Here is a 23,027-nt window from a genome sequence, read left to right on the forward strand (position 1 = left end):
GATTAAATATAAACTTAGGTAAACTTACCAAACTTAGTTTTTTATTATGTGCTTTTCACAGAGAACAAAAGTTAATAGCATTATGTAAGTTTTTACCAAAAAAGTCATTATTTACTGTTCTACCAATATTTAGTATTCTCCATCAGTAATTCTTTGCTCCCCCACCCTTTGTGCAAAATAGCTTTTTTCCTCCACAGAGCCCAAATTTTGATGCCTTACCAGCCAAGGCTGCCTGGACACACAAGAAGTGATCTAGTTGAACTCTTTTCATTGTATCCCTATTAATAAAGTACTGCTAAGTTTGAGGAAAGACTTACAAGACAGCCTTGAACTCTTTCTCAGCTTGTTCAAAACAAAATAGAAAAACCTTATCAACTCTGCTATTTCATGTCAGCAGTGACAAAGGCTTGCTGAGCTCCACACTGTCCTGGCCTGTGTGCTGCTTCTAGAATGCCAACTGGAAGGCCAGGCCAAGGTGGCCAGCTGGTCATGGAACACTTATTCTAAGACTGGGCAGTCCCTTTCTTTTGACATTGGAGTCAGAAACAAAATGGGCTTGCTGCCATCTATTCAAGTAGTGAGTGACCTATTTTTACAGTAATTGAGTTGGGTTTCTTTTTTCTCTCAGGAGGTAGGACTCTCACATTCTTTTGAGTGCTCAAGAAGACACTTCCCTGCTAACCTCTTTGGCTTGGTGTTTTTCCCTTTAACTAGGTCATTCTGAACTGAAGAGAGTAGTATCTGTCCCTTCTCTTCACTTGGATGGTGGAAGATAGCTTATGAATATAAAATAGAGGGCTAGGAAAAATTTTAGCCAAAAGCAGGATAGATGCTTCTGAGAAAGAGCAAAGCAGGCCAACTAGACAGAGGGTGGTGTCTGGTTCACAGGTGCTCCTGAAACCCTAGTCACATGTGTCAGCTATGGCTTAGCTTAGCCTTCAAGCTTTGCTTGAACTCCATATGTATAGTGTAATGGAGGCATAAAACTTCATGCAAATCTTGTTGGGGAGGAAGTTTATACTGGAAAGTCAGAGGCAGGGTTGTCAGTGCAACAGAAACGGAGGACAGGCCTGGAATGAGGCTGCTGGTTGGGCCACAGAAGGGCACTGAGAAGTATGTTAGAGAAATTCCTCCCTAGCCACACTGTGTGCTTGTAGCTATTCTCTATCCCTGCCTGGCTTGCTGCTGTGGAACCAGAGCCTGACTAGGTCATGGTTGTTACATTACTTGTCTCTTAGGCATATGTTGTGCTACTTGCAAGTTCATATTTTCCAGGTCTTTTTTTTATGTCCCCTCCCAGGAGATGGCTGGATAGGGCAAAGTGTGTTGCATGGTTCCATTCTCCCAAAGGTGAGTAGCTGTTTTTAAACCTTGGTGATTTTACACCTAAAATAAAACATATTGCTCTCTCCTGCCTGTATAACTCCTTGTCATTCATTTGAGCTTGTTCTCTTAAGATGTGAACTCTGCCTGATGTCCTGAGGAACACCTTGCTAATTGTTCTCTAGTATTTCCATTGCTTTTTCCTTTTCCTTTTCCATTAGCCTTTTCCATTAGAACTATGAGCTTCTGTTTTGACCTGCATCTGTCTGTCTCCCTCACAAAACTGTGACTATGTCATTTAGGACATATCATCTTCTTGGTAAGGTGAGTCACATGAAAGAAGTGTGTATATCATGAAAATGAACTTCCTATCTGATACCAAGATGACTAAAGATATGGAGAGGACTGTAAGAGATTCTTTTTTAGGAGCTGGAGAGATGGCTTAGCAGTTACTAGTACTTACTGCTCTTCCAGAAGATCTGGGTTCAATTCCCAACACAGACATGGCTCCTAACAACCTTCTGTAACTCCAATTTCAGGGGATCCAACACTCTCTTCTGGCTTCCATGGGTACCAGGCATGAATGTGGTCACATACATACATGCAGACAAAAAAAAAACCTCAAACACATAAAATAAAAATAAGCATTTTAAAAAAAATAGTTTTCAGCACTCGGGAGGCAGAGGCAGGCGGATCTCTGAGTTCGAGGCCAGCCTGGTCTACAAGAGCTAGCTCCAGGACAGGCTCTAGAAACTACAGGGAAACCCTGTCTCGAAAAACCAAAAAAAAAAAAAAAAATAAAAAAATAAAAAAAATAAATAAATAAAAAAATAAAAAAAATAGTTTTAAGTTCTCGTTCATCTTGAGAGTCTACGTATACCAGAGTGACCTTGAACTGATGATTCTTTAGCCTCAGTCTCCCAGTTGCTAGCATTACAGATATACACCACTTCCCGAAGTTTGCAGAAGGTTCTTGGCTTATTTGGGGGAATTTTGAGCTGGCTGAATGTTTCTTGTACTTAAAAATAATTTAAAGATATGGGAAAAGTTTTGGAGTGTATAGCTCAGGAAGATGTAAACATAACCTATTGGTATTTGTGATGCAGGAAGTAGTCAGTTGTTTTGTTTTATGTCAGTTTGATAGAATCTAGAGTCATTTGGGAAGGGGGACTCTTGGTTGAGAAAAATACTTCTATATGATTGGCCTATAGACAAATCAGGCATTTTCTTAGCGATTGGTGTGGGAGGGCCCAGCCCACTGTGGGCAGTGCCACCCTTAGGCAGGTCCTGGATGACTTAAGAAAGCTGTCTGAGCAATCCATGAGGAGCAAGCTAGTAAGCAGCACTCCTCCATAGCTTCTGCTTTGGTTCCTACCTTGTTTGAGTTCTTGCCCTGACTTCTATTAGTGATGGACTGTTACCTGGAAGTGTAAAATGGCATAAACCCTTTCCTTCCCAAATTGATTTTGGACGTGGTGTTTTATCACAGCAATAAAAACCCTAACTAAGGCAGAAAATGATCCAAGGTTGTAGGGTATTTATGTAATAGACATTATCATATGTTTTGGGGAAGATTGTGGTAGCACACAGAAAGTAGTAAGGAAGGACTGGGTTATATATCCAGCAGAACAGGGGAATGTAGTTTCATTACTTTTGTATGTGATAAATATACTTCAAAATGCTGGCAAAGTCATATTATTTGGCAGATGGTATTATCAGACCTCAACATTTGGAATGTTCATGTGCCAACTTTGGTACCACTGATGTATCAAAGTCTTTTAATGCAGCATTCAAAAGATGATGGGGTGAAATCAGTTTTTACTAAGTTTGGGAGTTGAGGTTGCCTTTGTTGTACTTCCTACTTCCCAAGGAAGTACATAGTTAGTGCTTGATAATGGAAGATACAGTGATAAATGGATCCTATTAGTAACTTTGTACATTTGTCTAAGTTTTGTCATAGTTTGTATCACAGATTTTGAGACGTACAATTTCAAGAATGTTCCTTGATTGTAGGACAGTTATGTACACCAGAGGGTGCTGTGCTTCAGTGTTCATATCTTTTTCATTTTTATGGTTGTTTGTTAACATGTTTTGAGGAGTAGCCAGTTGAGAATGTGCTCTCAACAAAGAACTGCCTGAACACACTCTTCTCTTTTGCTGCTTTCCAGCCTAATAAAGGGGTTCAGAAATGCCACACTCCACATTCCTGGGTCTGTTTCACTGTATTTCAGTTCTTAACTGTCAAGTTCTTTGTTAAAACTAGAAAACTTTTTTTGTTGTTGTTACAGCGTAAGTACTTTTCAATATTCTTTCTTTGGTGGAAATGGAGACCATCTGGTTACTGTCGTCTGTGTAATAACAATGACTGAAACGGTTATTAAGTCACTTTTCGGCCTTTTCTCTTGTCTAGGCGAAGTTGTCTCTGTTCCTCTGGCCATGGCCCATAAATCTCATTTTCTAACCCTTTAATCATGTTGGTGGCTTTCTGTGGAAACTACATCAAAGGCTCATTTGAGTGCCTCTTTCTGGTAGGGAAGGCCATCAGCATTCAATGGATATCGAATGTGGTTTTAGTCATCCTGTTTCCATGGCTAGTCCCCATGTTTCCAAGTCAGTTCCAGTGTGCTGACTGTTAGTCTATTTTCTCTATCTCTTCACTGTAACACATTTTAAGTACTTTTGATTAAGGTATTGATTGGATTGAAATGTTAGTTAATAGACTTTGCAGTTTAGCCTGTTACTTTTGAGAGCCTTTTCTGTCTGTTGTGACTTTTATCTTATGAGATGATAATCCTGTCTTCTATTTTAGTCACTGTTGAGCTAGCATCTGTGAGGGGATTCTATGTGCTCTACTCTATGCTAGAGATTGAGGATGGGAAAAAGTGAATAAAATGTAGGGTTGGACTTCTAGGACCTGGTAATCTGGAAGTAAAGCTAGGTGGTAATGCTTAAAATTTATGCTGGAAATGCTGTAAGAGATGGTTTAAGGGCAGTAGAAATTTGAAAACCTTCATTGAACATGTCCTGTTTGAATTGAATTTTAGCAAATTAAAGAAGATGCTACTGCAGGTAAAGGCAGAGAGGCCAGCACTTTCAGGAAGCAGAGGCTTAAATGTGACAGGTTTGTATTTGAGTGACTAGTTGGAGAGGCAGGAAAATGGCATTCTGAAAAATTTCCCACATCAAGTCATAGAACAGTCAACCAAAGCATAACATAAGATGAATATATCGTTTTAAATGTTTTAAGAGGAGCTAGAGAGATTGCTCAGCAGTTAAGAGTGCTTGGTATTCTTGAAGAGAACCTGAGTTCAGTTCCTAGCACCCATTTTGGGAAACTTACCTATAACTACAGCTTCAGTAGATCCAGTATGCCTCTCTAGTCTCCATGGGCACTGCACTCATGTGCATACCCCACCCCCACACACACATATACATATAAGTAAAAGTAATAATTAAAAGTCTTTTTAAAAGATATATTTTTAAAGTAAAAATTAACATGAACTATATGCCACAAAAAGACCTGAGAAGGCCAGGCAGTAGTGGCACATGCCTTTAACCCCAGCATTTGGGAGGCAGAAGCAGGTGGATCTCAGTGAGTTCAAGGCCAGCCTGGTCTACAAAGTGAGTTCCAGGACAGCCAGGGATGTTACATGGAGAAACCATGTCTGGAAAACAAAAATAAAAACAAAAGACCTGAGGGGAATCTTAATTGCATATTAGTCAGAGAACCCAATCCAAAGAGCCCACAATCTTTATGATTCTATGGCACTCTAGAAAAGACAGAATTGTGTAAATAGTAAAAAAGATCAGTGGTTTTCAGGGGCAGGAAAGGATAATTAGGTAGACACAGCATGATACTGTAATAGTGAATACAGTAAATTTGCCCAAACTCATAGAATATGCAAGTAGACCCTGGTGTAAACTGCAGGGTCTGTGTGATCATCAGCTATAGCACATGCACTGTTCTGCTGGAGGATACTCATAGGCATTATATGATGTTCTGCTGGAGGATACTCATAGGCATTATATGGATAGGGACTGGATATAGGAGAAACCACTGTACTCTCTCCTTAATTTTGCTGTAAATCTATAGCTCTAAGATTAGGGCTGGAGCTCAATGGTAGAGTGCTTTCTTAGCATGTGTGAGGCCCTGGGTTTAATTCTAAGCACCGAAAAAATAAGCAGAGCCATGTAAGCAGAGACCGCTCGTTCGTTTCCCAGCTGCCCAGACCCAAATAATAACACAAAGCTATATTAATTACAACACTGTTTGGCCTTAGCTTCTTAATAACTAACTCTTACATCTTAAATTAACCCATTTCTGTTAATCTATGTATCTGCACAAGGCTGTGACTTACTGGTAAGATTCCTGGTGCATCTGTTTCCTTCAACAGTACATGACCTCTCCTGAGTCTGCCTACTCTCTCTATACATATCTCTGTTTAGATTTCAACCAATAAAAGCAACACATATACAGAAGAACATTCAACATCAGAGCCAGAACCATGATGGAATACATCTATAATCCCAGTACTCAGAAGATGGGGGCAGGAGCATCAGGAGTCTAAAGTCACCCTTGACTATATAGTGAATTCAAGGCCACCTTAGGTTACATGAAAGCTTGTCTGAGGAAAACAGACAAACCCAAACAAAATTAATCTGGGTAAAGTGGCACATACCTATAATCTAATACTGAGGCGGGGAAGTTGCAAGTTCCTGGGATGCATAGTAACATTTTGTCTCAAAGAAAAAAAAAGAAAAAGAAGTGTGTGTGTGTTTGTGTGTGTGTGTGTGTGTGAGAGAGAGAGAGAGAGAAAGAGAGAGAGAGAGAGAGAGAGAGAGGAGAGGGGAGAAAGGAAAGGAAATAGCATGGAAGGAAAAAAGGAAAAAGCCTAGTAATTTAATATTAATAATATGGATTATGGGCTGGTGAGATATCTCAGTAGGTAACAGTGCTTGTCACATAAGCCTGAAGACCTAAATTCAACCCCTGGAACCCACGGTGGAAAGGCAGAGCCAAGTCCTGAAAGTAGTGTTCTGATACTCCCACAGAAGCACATCTCTTTTCTTTTACAAATATGAATGTGCGCATGTGCAAATACACACAATACAAATACAAGCAATAAATAATTATATATTTAACCATATCTATTAACATATTATTTTAATATGTAAATGATACAACTTCTTAGATAGTTTGTTCTTTGTACTAATTTCTTAAAGTATTGTCAGTATTTTACACTTACAGAAATCTGAATTGACACTGACTATATTTCAAGTGCCTGGTAGGCATATGAATATTTATATTCATGGTTGCTTTGTTGAAGAGGTTCTGAAACCTGACCTTGCCCCACTCAAAAACCTCACTAGCAATAGTGGTTTTCTTTTTTCTTTTCCTTTTTTTTTTTTTTCCAAGACAGGGTTTTTCTGTAGGTTTTGGAGCCTGTCCTGAAACTAGCTCTTGTAGACCAGGCTGGTCTCGAACTCACAGAGATCCACCTGCCTCTGCCTCCAGAGTGCTGGGATTAAAGGCGTGCGCCACCACCGCCCTGCTTGCCATAGTGGTTTTCTTTCTATAAGTTCTGTAATGATATGCCAGCAGAAGGGAAAGAGAACTTACAATCAGTTTATCCTCCAGTGTTCCAGCTGCTTTCCTCACTGCCTGTGACTCCAGTTTAGAGCATCTATGGTAGAACTGTTCAGCAGAAATAGAATGGAAGCCATATATGTGGTTTTAAGTGTTCTAGGAGTTACACTGAAAAAGTAAAAGGAAACAGACAAAATTAATTTCAACCATTATTTAATTTATTTAAAATATTACTTCAGTGTGTGTTCAATATTAAAATTGTTAACGAAAATGGTATAGATTAATGTAATAAAATAGAGAGCCCAGAAATTAACTATTACACCCATAGATGAACTTTAACCAGTTCTTTTCAATGGAACAAGGAAAATCTTTTCAACAAATGATGCTGGGAAAACTGGATATTCCCTATGCAGACAGATAAAGCTGGACACTTAGACCATATGTAGAAAATAAATGCAGTGTGGATCAAAGACCAAAATAAAAAATTAAAACTATAAGACACTTTAAATGGTTTACAGGGAAAATACATATAACATTAGATTAGACAATGATTTCTTATTTATTATACTAAAAGAATAAACAAAAGGTGATTAAACAGGCAAATTGAATTACATCAGAATCTCGAGTTCTCCTTATCAAGAGACATATCTCCTTATCAAGGGACATATTGAGCAGTTTGAAAAGTCAGTGCATGGAGTGATAGACTGAACCCTGCACTGTGAGCCAAGGTCAACCTCCTGAAGGTGCTTTTGTCACAGCAATTAGATAAGTAAATAATCCACTTCCTGTGGTTGTTTTTGTCAGCCATTTTTGTCAGAAATGATAAAACTGACTAATGCAGCACATAAGGGAAAGAAGGGAGCAGGGTAAGTGATGTAGAAGTGATGCAGAGATCTCTTCCTGGACGTCTGGATGGATTGTACAGTGGTCTGAATGTTTGTGTCCCCGAAAGCTATGCACTGAAATCCTAATTCCCGGTGTAAGATGAGGAAGTGGAGCCATTGGAGGCCAGCAGACCATGGAGACAGAATCCTAGTGAGCAGGACTGGTCCTTTTCAAAAGAAGCCACGCACGCTCTTCCTTTGACTCTTTTCACATGAGATCACGACGAGATGATGACTGAGAGAAGGCAGGCAAGCTCTCAGCAGAGAGTGTGAGTTCAAACTGATCTCAATGTTTCCAGAGCTGGGAGACATTAGTTTCTGTTTATATGCCACCTGCCCTATGACATAGTTGTTGCAGCAACCCAAACTGACTACAACAGATAGTGAGAGTGAAGTAAAGATCTAGGCTCTAGAAATGAAGCTTGGATGTTTTTCTGTTTAGTTTCTTAGAGGAGTAAGTACCCAGGTCAGAGTGGAACCTATCAATGGTAGGTGGAAATGGTGTAGCCAGTGTTTTTTAAGTCACCTGGATCTGGAAAGACTCCAAGTCGTGGTATGGGTAAGGTTGCATAAGTATAGGTCTTAACATCCCCTGGGTTCTAAGGGTCCTTAATGACTTCAGAGACAGAAGAATTGTTGGGAAGAGCCTCTTGACTGGTCACCCAGGAGCAAGTAGTTTGTTCAGAATGGGAAAAGGGAACAGTTCTACAGTGAGCCAGAGGCTGAGTAGGGAAGTTAAATAAACGGGACTGTGGCTAGCTAGCTGACTGAGTCTATAGGAGAGAGGAAGGAGAGAAGAGGGCCATTTAAGGGAATGTTTTCTGGGTAAGTAAAGTTTGTTAATGCTTTGCTTAAGGTTATCATTGAAACAGTAACAAACCAATATGCCTTTTACTTAAAGGCAGATAAACAAATATAACTTCTGCCAGATTTGTAAAGCAGACACATAATATTTTTAAGGTTTATTTATGTTTTTTATGTTTGCCCAAATCCCTGCATACTTACCACGTACATGCCTGATAATGAGGAGGCCAGATGCTAGAGTCAGATCCCCGAGAACTAGAGTTAAAATACAGGCAATGTGAGCTGCCATCTGGGTGCTCAGAACCAAACCCAGACCCCCTGCAAGAGCAGCCAGTGCTCTTAACCACTGAGCCATTTCCCCTACCCCTTACATAAAATTTTAAAACATACAATTAAGAGAAATTTTTTAGAAGCTATTTTTTTCTGAGAGAGGGTATCACTGTATAGCCCAGGGTGGCCTCGAACTATTGATCCTCCTGCCTGTCCTCCAAAATTCTGGGGTTACAAGTGGGGCCACTATGCCCAGTAGAAACTTGTGATTGAGGCACCTTCAGTGTCAGAGAACGGAAATAAGTGCATGCTACTTTGATGAGGAAGTTGACTCATCCACTGGGTGAGTGTGTGTGAGTGTGTGTGTGTGTATCTGTGTGAACTTATTCTCAACACTGTCTCTAGATTCTTGTTGAATGAGTGTGTATAATGTGTTTGTGCATGTGCCAATATGTGTACACTCATGTAGGACAATGGTTGAGATGGGAGTATGTATGCTTCATTAGTTGTTGGAGTCTTAGATTTTTTTAAAATTTTTTCTTTATTATTAGAAATTTCCACCTCCTCCCCACCTCCCATTTCCCTCCCCCTCCCTTAGCTCCCCTCCCCCTCCCTTGCCAGTCCAAGGAGCAGTCAGGGTTCCTCGCCCTCATGGAAGTCCAAGGTCCAACCCACTCCATCTGGGTCCAGGAAGGTACACATCTAAACAGACTAGGCTCCCCAAAAGCCAGTACATGCGGTGGGATCAAAGCCCAGTGCCATTGTTCTTGGCTTCTCAGTCAGCCTTCATTGTCCGACACCTTCAGAGAATCCGGTTTGATCCCATGTTTTTCAGTCCATGTCACGCTGGCCTTGGTGAGCTCCCATTAGATCAGCCCCGCAGTCTCAGTGGGTGGGCACACTCCTCGCGGTCCTGACTTCCTTGCTCTGGGTCTCCATCTCTATCTCCGTCCATCGCCAGATGAAGCTTCTATGGTGATAAGCAAGATATTCATCAGCATGGTTATAGGAAAAGGCCATTTCAGGCTCCCTCTCCTCAGCTGCCCAAGGAACTAGCTGTGGACATCTCCATGGATACCTGAGACCCCCTCTAGAGTGAAGTCTCTTGCTAACCCTAAAATGGCTTCCTTAATTAAGATATCTTCTTCCCTGCCCCCCCTATCCACCCTTCCTCCATCCCAACCATCCCATTCCCCCAGGGTCTCCCCATCCTCCCCTCTTCACTTTTCTATCCACATCTCCCCATCACCCCTTACCGCCACTCCACCCCCACCCCCAAGATCCCAATTTTTGCCTGGCAATCTAGTCTACTTCCAATATCCAGGAGGTTAACTATATGTTTTCCTTTGGGTTCACCTTCTTATTTAGCTTCTCTAGGATCTGGAATTATAGGCTCACTGACCTTTATTTATGCCTGGAATCCACTGATGAGTGAGTACATACCAAATTCATCCTTTTTGGTCTGGGTTACCTCACTCAGAATAGTGTTTTCTATTTCCATCCATTTGCATGCAAAGTTCAAGATGTCATTGTTTTTTACTGCTGAGTAGTACTCTAATGTGTATATATTCCACACTTTCTGTATCCATTCTTCCATTGAAGGACATCTAGGTTGTTTACTATTGCTGTGATGAAGCACTATGACCAAAATACCATTTGGGGAGGGAAGGGTTTGCTTGGCTCGCACTTCCACATCATAGTCCATCACTGAAGGAAGTCAGGACTGGAGGCAGGAACTGATGCAGAGGCCATGGAGCAGAGATGCTTACTGACTTGCTCAACCTGCTTTCTTATATAACCCAGAACCAGCAGCTGAGGGATGGCCCTGTCTCAAGATAGTGACGACTCATGAGTCCTAACAGAGGAGCTGGGAGTTGGGCATGTAGCTCAATGGAAAAGCACTTGCCTTCCACTTACAAAGCCTTGTGTTCTATCTCCAGCACTGGGGCATAGACTGGAACATGCAGAAGTAAACCATCTGGGTATGCGGGGAAGCATATTCCAGGCAAAAGTACCAGCTGGCATTCAGATGTTGAAATGGTAGCAGTGATAGAGGGAGAGCAGGAAGTGAACAGGTGAAAGAGCTGTCAGGGTGGGGTGGGGTACTATGGTGTTAAAACTTCTCTGAGACAGGCAATTCCATAGGAGGACAATAAATACATCACTGACAGGATCTGACCCATGTTCAGTTCAGCATGGCTCCACTGGCTGTACTGAGAATAAACTAGGAAAAGTCAGAGGCAACACAGGGACATCCATCAGGGTTTGAAAGTAGTCCAGGCAGGAGATGACAGTGGCTGGCATCAGGCTGGGAGAAATGGAGACTAAGAGGGGTAGCTGGGTTCTGGAAACACTTGAAAATACAGGGTATGTGTGCTGTATCTACATGGATGGAACCGAGACTTCAACTTAGTGACTAGGAAGATGGTATTACTATTAACCAAAACATATGTGGAACTAGTAAATGCAATGCAAAATGCAAAAGGAGATTTGGGCTGCTGATAATGGGCTTCTGTTCTAAGGGAAAACTAGATTGAGCTGGTTTCCTCACTGTGTTTGAGGGAGCTAATGGGCCAGACTGCTAATGAGCAGGGAGGCTGTGAAATGCCAGTGTCCCCAGTGAAAAGATTCCAGTCTTTGCCAAAACCCTCTCAAATCCACAGAGAAAATGTAGGAGTGGGGTAAGACTTACGGGGTTGAGGTGGGGCTGGGAGCAAGTCTAGGGTAGCAGAAGAGGCCAGTGTCCAGGACTCGTTCCGTGGAGGTGTGAGATAGCCGCTTTCAGAGTTAATGTGTTACCGGGAAACAGACTTGAATCCTAAATTTTGTTTCAAATACAAAAGTAAATTGCTTTATTAAATTTAAACTAAAAATTTTAAAAAGCATTATAAGTGGTTCTGGATGTGGTTTTACTTCTGAAATTACGTTTGTTTTGTTTTAATTGAATTTTTCCAGTGTAGGCCACATAGTTTACAGGCTAAATAGCTTGTAGACTGGCATGCTTACAAGAACCTCTGAAGAACATTCATTTAGAAAAATAAAAACCCTCCTTGGCTCACCCTGCAGATCCAGTGTCCTTCCTTCTACTTCCAGGTTTAGTCTCATTGATGACTCTCTTCATTGACCTTATTATAAAGTTCACATGATGAGACACATAATGCTTCATTTCGTCACCATGTGAGGAAAACAGAATTATCCGCTTCTCTTTAGCTTATTTGGGAAAACCTGAGACATCTGACGTTGTGTTCAGTGGGAAAGGGCTTCAGAAACAGGCATTCTCACCCACTCTTTGTAAGATCCCCCAAACAAAATAGAAGTTCTTCTCTCCTTTATTCAACTCAGCCACTCTGTATCTAGGAACACATTCTATTGATAAGTCCACACATATCTTAAGTATGTAATACACGATCAGCACTGGGACAGCAATAGGTGAGAAACAACCTAAGCACTCACTAGTTGAATCAACTATTGCATATCTAGATAGTGGAATAATACATACTTGTGAAGAATAACAGGAGAGTACATTCTATACTGCCTTAAACTAACCTTCAGGATATATCCTGTTATGTTTTAAAATACAAATACAACTCTGTGTTTGTGTGTGCATGTGCGTGTACACTTAAAATCATGAGAAACAAGTCAGTGTTTGCTCCTGATTTGAAGATAAAGTAGCGAGACCTAGAAAACCTTACCCTCATGAACCTTCTTTTGAACATTATGAATATTCTTTGAATTCAAAACAAAAAAGTTAAGTTTAACTAAATTCTAAAATGACACATTTTCCAGAAACTATTAGTTGTTACAAATAACAAGAAAGTAATGGGGGGGGTGGGGGCTGGTGTGAGATGGTTCAGTGGTTAAGAGCACTAACTGTTCTTCCAGAGGACCCAGGTTCAATACCCAGGACCCACAAGGCAGCTCACAACTGTCTGTAACTCCAGTTCCAGGGGATCTGAAACTTTCATACCAATGCACATAAAAGAAAGTTAAATAAATTTTAAAAAAGAAAGTAATAGGGTAGTGGGGTCAAGCCCAGTGTAGATGGAGCAGCGGGGCTGCGTCCCGCCACCCGGCTAGCTTTCCACCTGAAATAATTACACAGAAACTGTATTCTTTTAAACACTGTCTGGCCCATTTGTTTGAGCCTCTTATTATCTAATTCTCACATCTTGCTTTAACCTATATTTAGTAATCTGTGTAGCACCACTAGGTGGTCGCTTACCAGGAGAGATCTTAACCTGTAACATCCATCTCAGAGAGGAGAGGCATGGCGACTCACTTAATGGCGACTGCCTGAAGCGTCTGCCTGATTCGGCTTTCTTTGTCCCACAATTCTGTTCTGTCTACTCCGCCTACCTAATTTTCTGTCCTATTAAAAGGCCGAGGCAGTTTCTTTATTAACCAATGAAAGTAACAGATAGATACTTCTCCATCAGCCCAAGGCCATTCTAGATATGTGACAGTGATGGGAAACTAGGTGGGTCTCCTTTACACCCCAAATATCAACTCTGTCAAACTTTTGGGATAGCCTCTGTAGTGCTGTGCATGGGTACTGCCCCTTAGGATACAATACCCAAACGTAACCTTTGTTTGCCTCCAAGTTAAAGCCATAGCTCTAAGGAGACTCGGGAGCACCCAATGTGGAGGAAGGGATCAGTGTGCAAAGCCTGACTGCCTTCAGAGCTGTATTTCCACAAGACCTTCTCTGCAGTCTCTTGTGTCACCAGGGCTCAGAGCTTATTCCAGCTGTGATGTTTGCTGTCTAAGTTGATCTCCCCTTGTAGGTGCAGAATAAGTCATCTGTTTACTACATGGCCAAGAAGCTCTTTCTGTATTTGACTTGTCTCATGGTTGAAGGTCATCATCTCACCCTTTAGTAACTGTCATTTCAGTGTAAGCACCCTCAGTTTATTTTGCAGTCTCTCAGGAGACCAGTTCTTGAGCACATCCTATCACCAAGCGGTATCCTCAGTCCTTTGAGTGCATTCAAATTTGTGCACATCTTTTCAGAATGTGGCAATTAGAAACAAAAAAAAAAGCACTCAAGATGCAGCCCAACCAGAAGAAAATTTAATGGGAATTGTGTTTGCCATTTTGCAACTCCTAATGACTACTCCCAATATCTGTGTCAAATTTCTGTTTCATTTTTTCCCTCCCAGAGGAGAAATATGGGGTGAAGTGACCCAGTAAGCTAAGGAACCCCTGCTGGACTGAGCAGGCAGGGATTATCTTATCATAAGGCCATTTGGGTATTCAGGCATACATTTCTAACACTTTTGGACTTTCTGCCCTTTTCTCTCTTTGAATTCTACCATATTCACAATGCCTGACATATAGCGATAGTCTTTGGTTATTAAATACATGGATAAATTGGATCTAGGAATAGGGTTAGGAATTCTAATAATTACAGTGCTATCTGTATTGGCTCATAATATAACTCATATGAGTTAAAGTCCTATTTCAGAATGTAGTTCGAGCAGATGAAAATTACGTGCAGTCTGCACCTTGATCATCTTACCAATACTACTAACAAGGAATTTACTTAGGTACAAAAACTACTGACCTTCTTGTGTCTGAGTCATTTCACTCAGCTATCTCAAGGTTCCTCTGTGTTGCAATACTGTATCACAGTGCCATTCCTTTTAAAGAGTAAATAATATTTCACTTTCTATATCTATATAAAAATATTTATTTATTTTTATTTTATTCCCTTGTCAGTGGACATTAGGTTGTGTATGCCTCTTGGCGCTTGTGAACAATGCAGATGTGAGAGTTCATCAGGGAGCAAACCTATGCTTCTCCTTAGTCCTCCCTCCCCAGTCCTGTGACCCTAGTGGGTCAGCACCTGCAGGTGTTGTCAGCTAGCCTTGCCTTTTAGTTCTTGTCATTAAACCAGCTCTCACTCAAGCTTGCTTCCAAGTCCTTCCTGATGTCATTTGGGTTCTCTTCTTTTTAAGTGAACTCAACAGGCCAAATTTTAAATGTATTCTACTTGTCAAAAAGGAAAGGAAGCTATTGAGCCTTTTAATGTCTTCTCTATTGAAAAAGCTACAGGTCCATCATCCTAATGAGGGCACTGCCCCAGGCCTGAGCATGGGGAAAGGTTGTAAGAGCCCAGGGTTCAGCCTGGAAATGAAGGCCTAAGACACTTTAAATAAATGTTTACTTCTTGAGTGGTACTTTGAATGCTGTTAGTATCTTATCAGGAAGTTACTGTTGTCTCTTGATAGCCAATATTAAATGCCACTCAATAGATTGATCACCCTTATGACTTCAGAGTCAGGATAAGTCTACAAAATCCACTCTGATCTTATGCCATACTATTGGGACCAACTATACCTTATCGATAGATAAAGTTCCATATTTCGCAGAACTCTTCAGGATCACAGTTATGTTCAGTTTACCGGCCTGGGAGGCAGCAGAGCAAGGAGGCACTGAGAGTCAAATAAGGCATTTTGGGGCTGCTGTGTGCACTTGGTTCTGTCTTTGAGGAACCTTAGAGCACTGAAGTGGCTTAAGGGGGAGGAGGAGAAAGAAGCCTCAGCACCTAAGCCTCTTTTAGGCTACAAAGCAATAAAACCAGTCAAAACTCACAAAAGTAAGATTGACTACATAGGTACTGTACTGGCTAGTGTTCTGTGAATTTGTCATAAGCTAGAGTCATCAGAGAAGAGAGAGCCTCAATCAAGAACTTGGCTCTGTAAGAATGGGTTACAGCAAAGCCCGAAGCACACTTTCTTAATAAGTGATTGATGGGGAGGGCCCAATCCATTGTGGGTGGTACTATTCCTGGGCTGGTGGTCCAGGGTTCTATAAGAAAGCAGGCTGAGCAAGCCATGAGGAGCAAGCCAGTGAGCATTAGCTCCTGCTTCCAGGTTCCTGCACAGTTTGAGTTCCTGTCATGACTTCCTTCAGTGATGGACTATGATGTGCAAGTGTGAACCAAACAAACCCTTCCCTCCTCAAGTAGCATTGGTCATGGTGTTTCAACAACAACACCAAGGTACCCTTTAATGCCTTTTTTTTTTTTTTTTTTTTTTTTTTTTGGTTTTTCGAGACAGGGTTTCTCTGCAGCTTTTTTTTTTTTTTAGAGCCTGTCCTGGAACTAGCTCTTGTAGACCAGGCTGGCCTCGAACTCACAGAGATCCGCCTGCCTCTGCCTCCCGAGTGCTGGGATTAAAGGCGTGCGCCACCACCGCCCGGCTCCTTTAATGCCTTTTTAAAAAGAAAAGTAGAGAAAAAGTAAAAAAAATGACAAAAAGAAAAAAAAAGAATGACTGTTACCCACCAAACCCACTGGAATAATTAATTCAGTTTGTAAAATCTTTGAGCCACCTGGAAGGAAATGTAAAAATAAAGGGACTATATTTGCTGTTTAGTAGAGATTCGGGATAAATGTAGCTTAAAAGAAAAATGGACTTAGAATGAAGATCTGCTGTGATGGGCAGGCATATCCTATCCCCCTTCTTGCGTAGTAGCCTCTCAGTGTTAAAAGAGGGTTGGAACAGTAATAATCCCCTGGAGGCAATGAGGATATAATAGGAGAGAGAGGCGGGGGGAGGGGAGAGGAGAGAAAATGAATCATGTTTTTTAAATTGTGGAATTGTCATTAACTTGGTTTTCTTGGTAGTGTGGAAAATCCCCAGAAAATGATAGTCAATTTGTGTAGGGTTGGCTTGGGCAGTGGGAAGGTGAGTAGTGGTATCCGGTTGTCATGGCTAAAGTTAGTGATTTCCAGGAAAGGAAAGATAAGCATTTAAAACAAAACTGTTTTTAGAAGTTGATATAAAGGCTTTCCTTAATCATACAAATTTTTATGTCGGGTTTTTTAAAATTTTTATTTATTTATTGTTTTGTTTTATGAGACAGGGTTTCTCTGTGTAATGACTCTGACTGTCCTGGAACTCACTCTGTAGACCAGGCTGGCCTTGAACTCACAGAGATCTGCCTGTCTCTGCCTCCTGAGTGCTGGGATTAAAGGCGTGTGCCATCATTGCTCAGCTCAATTTTTATTTTTATTATGAAAATACGAGATACATGCATAAGTAGAATGGTCAGACTTTTTATTTATACCCAGTCCCCATTTTTTCTTGTGCTTCTTTCCCCCTTCAGAAAACACTATGACATGAATTATTTTGCTCATATTTTTATGTGTCATACTAACCAATTTGGAACTTTTGTTTTGACATAACTAAAATGCCAATGTTATATACAGAGACATTAGAAATAGTTTCTTATGCCATATAATGTCCAATTTTGGTAGAGAGGCTGAAAAAATACTACCTTTGCTTGCTATATAAAAATTTTGCTCCTCACCTCAAACGAGGAGGTGGAATATGTTTCCCCACCCCTTTAATTAGAAATGGCCTTATAACTTATTTTTGACCAGTGGAGTATATCAAAGGTAACACTGGCAGTTCCAGATCTAGCTCTTAAGATGACTGGCAGCTTCCTGTCTTGGAAGTCATCTAAGATACAAAAACTCTGACTACTATTAACTACTATGTTGTGAAAAGACCCAAGCTGCCATATAAGAAGAGTGAGTCCTGTCCTAACTATCTCAGTCAGGGAGTGACTCACGTGAGAAAGGATGCTGTGTCCTGGTCTCCAGCTTCCCTTCCATGAACAGAAGAGTCTCCCAGCTAAGCCTGCTCAGCATCATGAGGAAGATATTGTTTTCTTTAAACCACTGGGTTTTTGAGTGGTTTTTTTTTTTAATGGGATAATAAACTAAAGTGCCAACATATATTGTTCTGATTTTTTAAAAAATGGCTTGGGGGGTGCTGGAACAGTAGGTCAGCATTTAAGTGTACTGACTGCTCTTCCATAGGACCTGGGTTCAATTCCCAGCACCTACACGGCAGCTTACAGCTGTCTGTAGCTCCAGTTCCAGGGGATCCAGCACCCTCATATAGACACATATTTAGGCAAAACAACAATCAATGCACATAAAATAAAATTAAATCATCTTTTAAAAATGCTTTTTGTTCTTAGTTTTTTAGAATCAGGGTCCAAATAAGATGTAGCCCATTTGCAAATAAAATTTTTATTTATTTTGAACATAGCACTTATTCTAAAAGCCTATTCTGTGCCTTTTTGTTAGTGTTCTCTTGATTACTATTTATTTAAATATAAATATTTATTTAAAAATATTTATTTAAAAATAAAAACATTTGGATTGGGGCTGGAGGGATGACTCATAGGTTAAGAGCACTGGCTGCTCTTGCAGATGCCCAGGTTTGAGCCCCAGCATCCACACAGTGGCTCACATACCTAGATCCTGTCTTTGAGGAATTGATGCTCTCTTTTGACCTGCTTGGGCACCAGGCATGCACATGGTGCACATACAGACAAGAAGGCAAAACATTCATATATGAAAAGTAAATAAATCTAAAAAAGCCCCCAAATTAAATTTATTTTATTTTTTTGCACACATGCGAGCGTGCGCATGCGTGTGCATGTTCACATGTTATGGCTTGCATGTAGAGTCAGAGGACAATTTGCAGGAGTCGGTATCTTTTCCACCACCTGAGCCCTGGGAATTGGACTCAGGTTGTCAGGCTTTAGTCACAAATGCTTTTACTCACTGAACCATCTGAGTGGCCACATAAGGACATTTTAAAGCATTATGATTTTCTTTTTTAAAAATATTTTTATTCTTTTTAACTTTTCATATATTTTGATCATATTCTTTCCTTCCCTCATTTCTTCCCAGAACCTCTCAAACTCCCTATCCTCCCAGTTTCATGCTTTCTCTCACACTCTCTTTTAAAAAAATCAAAATATTTAAAGGACAAAAAAACAGCAAAACATAACAAAAAGAGCATACAAAGTCATGGATTCCATTTTGTGTTGGCCAACTATTCTTGAGCGTGGGGCCTTTCTGTAGTGTGATTGATAGATCCAGTGTCACTCCATTAGAGAATGCTCAATTTTTTTCTTCCAGCAGGTATCAGTTGCAAACAGCTTCTTGGTTAAGGGTGGGATTTTGTGTTCACTTCCCCTTTTCTGTGCTGGGATTTTTTTTTGTTTGTTTGTTTGTTTTTGGTTTTGGTTTTTTGAGACAGGGTTTCTCTGCAGCTTAGAGCCTGTAGACCAGGCTGGTCTCGAACTCACAGAAATCCGCCTGCCTCTGCCTCTGCCTCCTGAGTGCTGGGATTAAAGGCGTGCGCCAACACCGCCCTGCTTGTGCTGGGATTTTTGTCTGACTTGAATTTGTGCTGAGACCTGGCTGTCTTGGAACTCCCTATGTAGAGACCAGGGTGGCCTCAAACTCACAGAAATCACCTGCCTCCTCCTCCTAAGTGCTGGGATTAAAGATATGTATCACCACACCCAGCCAGCAGTATCATTTTGATGAGCTAATTTTTGTTTGGTTAAGAAGGAAGGATCATCTATCTCATGAGCGAGCCATCTTGTCTAAGAAAAGGGAAAATATATACTCTATAGAAGTTTATACAGATGAAAGTGCAGGAAGCGCTACTCTAGAGCAAGCCCTCTGGTGTTTACAGCTCCTACAGACACCTGAAGCTGCTGTTTCTCTTTGCAAGGCAGTTAAACACAGGCCCATGATAGCCTAGAAGGCAATGAAGGATCTTGACTTAAGACATAGGATTGTTTCTTTTCATGAACAATTGGACTTCTTTTTCTTTTACTTTATCTTATGTTTTACAAGTGTCTTGAGATAGACCCTTGAATTTTGTCCAGTGTTTATAGCTGTAGTTTACAGTGCTAGCCACTGCTAACCAATGACCATCAACAATCATGCTTATTCTCCCTTGTAAGCTAGGACATGAAGAGATGGCTCAGTGGTTAAGAGTGCTTGTTACTCTTTGAGAGGACCCACCGTTGGTTCTCAGCATTTACATCAGATGGCTCACAACCTCCTATAACTCCAGCTCTGGGTATCCACAGCCCTCTTCTGTTCTCTTTGGGCATCCCCACACATATGTGCATATACACAGAGACACAGAGATACATACATAGGTTAAACAAAAGAATAAAAGCCCATGTGCATAAAATATATTTGTTAGCCTTTCTGTTGCTGTGACAAAAGTCTGAAATAGACAGCTTAAAAGAAAGGAAACATTGGCTTTTTTGACTCATGTGTTCACTTCAAGGAGATACGGTGAAGCACAGACACTCACATCCTGTGGCCAGGCATCAGAAGAGAGTATCTGCTGTTGACTGGTTTCTCTGTTTGCCTGTGGGATGGCACTTTTGGGATCAGACATTCAGGGATTTGCTTGTTGTATTAATTAAGGTACTTCAGTCCCTTGAAAGTATCCATCAATATTGATCATTTAGTAACTTAATGACCCCTTCATCTGTTATAATATCTTAATAATATGCCTCTTTAGTCATTCAGTTTTAAATTTAAGTTTCTGGTTAAAAACAAGCCCCCTTTACTGTTCTGTCTCAAAAATGTAAAGCTGTTTTTTACCTTTTCTCTTGAAAGGACAATTCTGATTCAGTTTGTCAAATTCCATGAAGAATTCTTAGGACATTTCTCTCCAACACTTTTAAAAATAAAGTGTTGAACAAAGAGAAAAAATTGAAAGACATAGGGAAAGCATCCACATACTCATCACCTAGATTATACCTTCAGCATCTCCATTTGTCTGGTGCTCTCTTGACTGTGATTATAGTCCTCTGAGATCCAGCATTGCTCTGGAAAGTCCTGCTGTCACTATAGTTTGAATCTTTACTTTCAGGTGTAAGCTTTGGCTCTTACTAGGTTTCCTTTTTTGTTTTTATTAAAGCTTTGTGTTTATTGTTAAAGTTTTAGAGCTTTGATTATTAATGTAAACAAACTTTCCCTCCATTTCTCTAACCAGTCATTTCTGTCATATGGGAAAATTTATGATTTATGTGTATTGCTAACATATTTAATCATCTTACTCAAATTTCTTATTGGGTAAAACGTTTGTCATGCAAGCATGAAGACCAGAGTTCAGATTCACAAAATCCACATGAAAGCTAGGTGGCTGTGGCAGCAGCCTGTAATCACATCATACAGGAGGTAGAGATGGTATTCCTAGAGCAAGCTGGCTAGCCAGACTAGCCAAAACAGCAATCTCCAGGTTCAGCAAGGAACCCTGCCTCAGTATATAAAGGTAGAATGTTAACAATGAAGACTTGTGATGCCAATCTTGGGAGTTCACACACACGTGCACATACACACATACACACGCAAATGCTCATGCACCTGCCCCTACTTGTACTATTGCTCCGATTTTTTTTTAAATAAAACGCTGGAGACATTATTTACCTGCTACTCAATGAAACCCAGTATTCCCCATCACAAAGAGCAGCACTGGCCCTGTGCTTTTGCATTTGTGTCATGGAGACAAGGTCCTGCATTACCTGCTACTGAATTCTGCTGACTGTCTGGGCTTGTGGTGAGCCCAAGCTCTCTTCTAGCTGGTGGTGCATCTTCCAGTTGATGGATCTTCATCTTTCTTTCACTTAGTATAATGTTTTCAGGTTTATTATGTTTCAGTATATATTAAACCTCTCCCCTGCCAGATACCATGGCAAATACATAAGAGGATGAGACAGAATCATGAGTTTGATTCCAGCCCAACTATATAGCAAAATCGTGCTTCAAAAGAGTAAAACAAAATTCAGAAAAATGCCAATCACTTTTATGGCATAAAAATATTCTACTAGCTGGAGGTTTCACCCACTGACCCGTTTTTCGGTTACCATTAGGAAAGATGTCACAGTGAGAGGATAGTAAAGTTGTGTGTGCTTTTGTGTGGGCAGTCCATTCTCTTTTACATATGTCCAGGAGTGTAACTGCTGGATAAATTTAGCAACTATATATGTAGCTTTTTGAAGAATTGCCAAAATCCTTTGTTCAAAGTAGCTACACCATTTTACATTCCTGTTAGTAACAGGGAATGTTCCAGTTTCTTCGCATTCTCACCAGTATTTGTTCTCTGCAGTGTGGCTGTAGTTGTCCTGGTCCAGTACAGGGGATCTCACTGTAGCTTTCATTTATTTTCCTCAGCTCCCAATGATGATGAGCACTTTTATTATTAGTTTTCTTTTTGTTTTTTGAGACAGGGTCTCACTCTGTAGCTCTGGTTGTCCTGAAACTCACTTTGTAGACCAGAAAGACTTTGAACTCATAGAGACCCACCTGCCTCTGCTTCCCAAGTGCTGGGATTAAAGATGTGCACCACCATGTTTGCCAGTGCTGAGTGGTGTGGAAAATATTTCTGTGTTTTGCTTTTATTGATTAATGAATAAAGCTGTTTCAGTCAGTGGCTTAGCAGAGCAGAGCTAGGCGGGAAAACTAAACTAAATGCTGGGGGAAAAATGGTGGAGTGAGCAAGAAGCCATGTAGTCACCGCCAGAGGATGCCTCACGTGGAGCCTGCCAAAACTTTGCCGGTAGGCCGTGACCTCATGGCAATACACAGATTAATAAAAATGGGTTAGTTTGGGATATAAGAGGTAGCTAAAAATATGCTTAAACTATTGGCCAAAGAGTATTACAAATAATATAGTGTCTGTGTGATTATTTTTAGTCAGGGTGGTCGGGAAATGAATGAACAGCCTCCGACAACATTGAGCTCTTTTAAATGTACTTACTCTTCATTTGTTTGTCTTTGGAGAAAAGTCTGACCAAATCCTTTATTCATTTTTAACTAGATTGTCTTTTTCTTAAGTTGTAAAATATCTTCATATATATTCCAGGTATATCTTATCAGATATATTATTTTCAAAGCCCTTTTTGTGCTGAGGTTTAAGCTCAGCTCCTCACAAATGTCAGAAAGCATTCTAACACTATCTTCATCTCCAGTCACACCTTGTAACTTTACTGACAGTGACTGTTGAAGTCCATTTTTACTTTTGGTGAATCTCAGTTGATCTGTCATTTTCTTCTTTTACTTGTACTTTGATTCTGTCTGAGGCCTTCCATGACTTATCCAAAAAGCTGATGTGCTCACTAGAGAAGCATAATTGTGTGTCATTATTTTTGGCACTTAGTTAAAGCACTTTAGAATATTTGCTAATTATATTTAAACAAACTTAGAAATTATGTACTATATAAATAAGCTAATAAACCTATTTATGGGCACTTACCCTCAGGAAATAACTTATGGAAGGAAAAATACTCTGTATGAGCTGAGATCTTCTTGTACAGTG

At 40.5% G+C, this 23,027-nt stretch overlaps 1 protein-coding gene across 8 annotated transcripts in view; it reads left to right on the plus strand.

Annotated features, from left to right (window-relative positions):
* Positions 1–23,027, plus strand: part of Zhx3 (zinc fingers and homeoboxes 3) — a 115,373-nt gene that overhangs the window by 77,531 nt on the left and 14,815 nt on the right. For 2 of the 8 annotated variants that reach the window (XM_038330170.2, XM_038330175.2), the window contains one exon: positions 1,301–1,350. The exons of the other annotated variants lie outside the window; for them this stretch is intronic. The gene's annotated coding sequence lies outside the window, so the exon portion shown is untranslated. The remainder of the gene's footprint in view (positions 1–1,300; positions 1,351–23,027) is intronic. 8 annotated transcript variants of the gene reach the window in all.

This window comes from Arvicola amphibius, chromosome 5 (genome assembly GCF_903992535.2).
Source record: "Arvicola amphibius chromosome 5, mArvAmp1.2, whole genome shotgun sequence".
Classification (NCBI taxonomy): domain Eukaryota; kingdom Metazoa; phylum Chordata; class Mammalia; order Rodentia; family Cricetidae; genus Arvicola; species Arvicola amphibius.